A 4,867-nucleotide genomic window follows, 5' to 3' on the forward strand; every position below is an offset into this window, starting at 1 on the left:
TTTTTAATAACTTACCCATATGACTCCTAATGCACCTTATGCTGAGTTCCGTCATGATGGACACGAAAAGGTGTCGACGGCTTTCGCCAAGATGACAGCAAAGCGACCCTTCGTAAGAAGGTCCAGAAAACTCAAGCAGTAGCTCATTAAATGTAATGCGGTGCAATGCAACAGAAGCGGTGCTACATTTTTTTTGTCTATTTTAACAATTCCGCCATACTTGTAATAATTACACTTTGCCACATGACGTGATAAGCTAAAAGTTCTGATGTCCCCCTGAAATGACCTCGCTTTCGTAAGTTGTATCCATTCATCAAGTCTCTCCACACGCCACGCCTGGTCATCCGCCTGAAGACCGGTAGACGGACGGGATTGAGCTAAAAATAAAAATAGTGACATCGATGGTAGCCGGCTCCTGCGTTTTATTTCCAGTTCTAGAAAAACAAGTTGCAATACATGGTTGTGCGGCGTCGGTGGTTCAGTGGTAGAATACTCGCCTGCCACGCGGGTGGCCCGGGTTCGATTCCCGGCCGACGCATTTTTGGAGATTGCGCTTTGCATTGACCTTGTTTTTCGGTAATGCTTCGTTCGAGCTCCGACACTCGTACTCCGCACATCAGTCACTTTGCATAGTATGACGTCCTACATACCTTTACACTTTGTAGCGCCAAAATCTGCCCGGGGCTTGACAGAGCGGATGTCTATGCATGAATACGGAGCGCTCGTCATCGCATAGAACACTGCACACTCTAAAAACAGAACTTCGCTGTATAGCACGCTCCCAGACAACCGTCATATCGAATGATATCGTTATCTGCCTTCATTTGTTGAGAACGAGAGGCGTAATCCTTTTTTGTGACAATTATGAACAGCATAAGTGCCACAAAAAAGGCGTACGGCTCCCGTTTTCAACAAATCAGGGCAAATAACGGTATCATTCGATATGATGGTTGGCTAGGACCGTGCTATGCGGTGAAGTTCATTTTTAAGAGTGCAGGCCAACCAACCTTCAGAATCGTATAGTTTTATCTGCCAATTGGAAGGAAAGTTAATACGTAGAAAGGTGCGTAGCCCCTTTCTCAGCTTATCGGGAGACAGAGCGATATCATTCGTAATGATGATTGGCATACTGCGAGCTATGCGGTCACGGGCACCCGATGTTAGTGCCTAGCATGGTGTCTCTGGCGTGGCCAAATACGGCAAGCAAGGACGTTCACCACCACCTAGCATGGTGCCTAGTAATGCGCGCTTTCTACTGATGACGAACTGTCACTATGAGCAGTCACTCCTAACCGGTTTTGAACCGGTTACAGCTGCAGCTGTTGTAAGAGACGATAACGTATATTAGTTAGCAGATACGTATGTACATAATATAATACGTATTTACAAGTGGGTGACGTGGGTTCGAATAAGGGCTGCCTGTTGCGCTGTCTGGGTGTTTCCCCTGAGCTTTCCTCAAACGCTTTGAGACAAATGTCGGCACAGTTCCTTGTGAAGACGGCCCAGGACGTATGACCCCCACTGCGATAGTCGTGACGTTGCACGTACGAGCGTGACCGGCTACAGCAAGCAGTTTCATCATCAACACCACCTCTATTTGCATGGTGTACGCTTGTATGTATCACCATCAGTCTATCTCAACCTGATCTCAATTGCAATGGTTCTTCAATGTTCACAGAGAGGTTTGCTCCAGAGAAGTGACAGAGTAAAAAAAAATAAAAAATCGGAGAACAAAGTGCAATGCTTCTTGGGCCAGTGGCACGTGCAGCAGGGGCAGGTATCATTGCAGCATGCAGTATGTCTGTATGGCTGCGTGTGTTCGAAATGTCGGCGGTTCTCGTCCTAAGTTCCTTCATTCATCTTCCTTATACCCTTTCGCGAGATTTTCTACCATTCTACGATGCATAATCAAGTTGCTTCTGAAGGAGAATATCAAAGCAGCTCAGATTTTGCAAAGATTGCAGGCACAGTATGGGGAACAAACGACATCAAGGGGAGAGGTGTATAAATGGCGCAGACAGTTTGACGATGGGCGGGATATGGCGTGAAGAATGAACCACGTAGGGAGCCTCCATGGGTTGCAGCGGCTTCTCCGCTTTTCAGGGAGGAGACACCTTTTAACCGTGCCAACGCCGCCTTTCCTCCTTGCCCTCGCGCGGAGCACACATTTTGACTCCCAACTTGCTACGCGCTGCCCATTGCCTGCTGTGCATTTTGCGTGTTCGAGCGGCCATCTGGCACACGTACACAAAAATGGTTGCATTTCTTCTGTATCTTAGCGTCATTGTATGTTTTGGGAACAAATATCGCAACTCATCCCTCTGGAATTTTAAATCCAGCGTGCAACAAACATGTCAGAACTGCCTTTATTACTGCTGAAATCGGTGGTGCCCGAGTCATTTCCACGGGTAATACCAGTGTTCCGTCCCATTTTTTCTGCGTGTACCACGTTCGGGTCAGTTCTTCTGAATTGGATTTTACGCATGAAAGTATTCCTACTTTCTTTTCTCTATTCCTTTGAGAACCAGTGCTATGGCTCAGTTCATCTCCGTATTGTTGATATGAGCTCGTTGATCTGTCTGCTCGAGAGCTAGGTCGCGAACCGGCGTTCGCTCTTGTTTGAGCAGTTCCTATTTCATTGAGCAAATACATACGGTTGGTGGACGAAGACCAGCGTGCGTGGAGATCTGCAATGCGCGCTGCTCGCATGATACGTCGTGCAGCAAAATGCCAGGTTGCCGTGTGCCCAAGTGTGCCAATCACTCTCGGAAAGGTGCGCGTTTGTATCGCTTCCCAACATCAAAAAAGCGGAAAGAGGTTTTGGCTCGCGGAAGTACAGAGAGCAGAATGGGAACCAACAAGGAGCTCGTACGTGTGCGAGGTAATCAAGTACCTTTGCAGCGTGCAGTGTGTACCGTGTATATTCTGGTTGCTCAGTGGTTATTTACGTCAAATTAAATTAAATTACGTTAAATCTCCGGAAAGCCACAACAAGCTCATTGAGCTTCGTGAACACGTACCTGGTGCAATGAATCTTCGGTATATTTCGGGCAGCGTGCAGCGTACAATGTGAAGAAGCATTCAGGGCGATATCTGCTTTGAAACGCATTTATGCGGTGCACTCACCTTTCAAGACTGTGTCGACTTTTATTCATAATAACGTGGACAATAATGTCCCGGCTTTTGACCAATACAAATAAGAACTATATCATGTAATCATGGACAAATTTGTAAAACTGCGATTGAGGGTGCACTTACGACAGGACCATGTCGGTCAAACAACGTCGTTTTCAAGCAAAACGGCACCAGTGCGACCTAAGTTTCCATTTTTTTCTATTTCTATTCTATTCTATTGAATGAGATGTTGTAATAAAATCTGCTTGCAATTAACATATTTCTGTTGTCTATACGCGTTCCCATGTTTACTATTGTTAATCGTTGGTCGAGACACGACTGCGTGTGCAGGTGCAGTGATGTGTTAAACCAACGTTACAAAGCATTAACAACATATTTTACAACCCATGGCCAGCTCTACTAGCATATATAAGAGTTCTGCCACGCTAGTATCCTTCATTCCGCTTTTACCCTCTTCCTGTCGCGAAAAACCAAGACAAACACAACCACGCCGCTGACGCCCAATGCGATGTGGGAGTCAAGATGGCGGCGCTCGTAGCAGACGACGGAGTTGTCGCCTCCCTGAACAGGGGACGCACATGGAGGCTCCCTAGAACCACGGAGGTAAGAGCGACTCTCAGCGGACACACTTTTCATTCGCCCCGCGATACTCATCGATGAGTCAGGTCGCAATTTTGGCTCGATGTTCTTATCCAACCACAGCGCCTCCGTGTTACCCCGAACCATACCGAGCGGGCGAAGCTATGCCAGTAGCTTCGGTGGCTATCGGTCCAGCCCCACATGTCCAGAAGACAGTTCCCATGGAATTCGCAGAAGGCGGCTGCATCTTGCTTTTCTTTGGCGGCGGGGAAGCCCTACGACTCCATTCCATATGCTGCTTCTTTTTGTCTCTGGGATGATATGGTACAGCCAAGTTCCATCACATGAGATGATTGGTTGCAAAAATTTGTCCCCTTGAACTGAAACATGTTGAGAAGTTGCTCAGAGGCCGACGCGCGCGACCTTCTGGTCACAAGTGAGATGTTGGGGAGCCCATGTTACACGGACTTCGTGGAACACTAAGTGCTCGTGAATGAATATCTCACCACTGCCGACACTAATATTCTGCGGGCTGCTTATCCCGGACTGTTACTCTCCGGTTTCCAAGAATGGCTTGCTGAACGAATGCGATATTAACTGCCGTGAGTGCAGTCTGACTGACGTGTCCATGAGGTTTATTGGTCACCATATCCCGTCCTTCGCCAAACTGCATGGACTAACGCAGTATTAGCCGGATTTGAGAATGCCGCCGCGAGAAGAATCCTGCAATCAACTGCTGAAACTAACACTGCATAACCGTTGTCGGTTAGTTTCGACACAGAGATTAGGTTGTCGTGCATACCCGGGACGTAGAGAAATTCTTCTGTCATTAACTTCTTGTGTGGTCTATCGGTTTTGTGGAATATTGTTCCAATTCTCCCACCTGCGTGTATGATAATCCGTCACTCTTCGTCCACGTAATTGCCAATAATGTTGCTAGACCCGGTCATGCGGCTGCTCGCACCGGAATCAATAGACCAGTTTTTTTCGAAATTATTCTCGGTCTGTATATGTCGCCACAAAAGCAAATTCGTGAGATGACCGGCTGCCGCAACAGTCTTCACCTTGTGCTGTCACGTGCCTGGCGAGTCGAGCCTGATGTTCATAGTTTCTTTTTCTGTGGTAAGACCGGCCTTTACGTCTTGGGGATGGC

General features: G+C 47.4%; 1 non-coding gene across 1 annotated transcript; it reads left to right on the plus strand.

The window, feature by feature from the left end:
- The first annotated feature begins 467 nt into the window (after positions 1-467).
- Trnag-gcc (transfer RNA glycine (anticodon GCC)) lies at positions 468-538 on the plus strand. Its single transcript has one exon. It is a non-coding gene; the product is annotated as a tRNA-Gly (tRNA).
- Positions 539-4,867: the final 4,329 nt, after the last annotated feature.

Source organism: Ornithodoros turicata, unplaced genomic scaffold, assembly GCF_037126465.1.
Source record: "Ornithodoros turicata isolate Travis unplaced genomic scaffold, ASM3712646v1 Chromosome12, whole genome shotgun sequence".
Classification (NCBI taxonomy): domain Eukaryota; kingdom Metazoa; phylum Arthropoda; class Arachnida; order Ixodida; family Argasidae; genus Ornithodoros; species Ornithodoros turicata.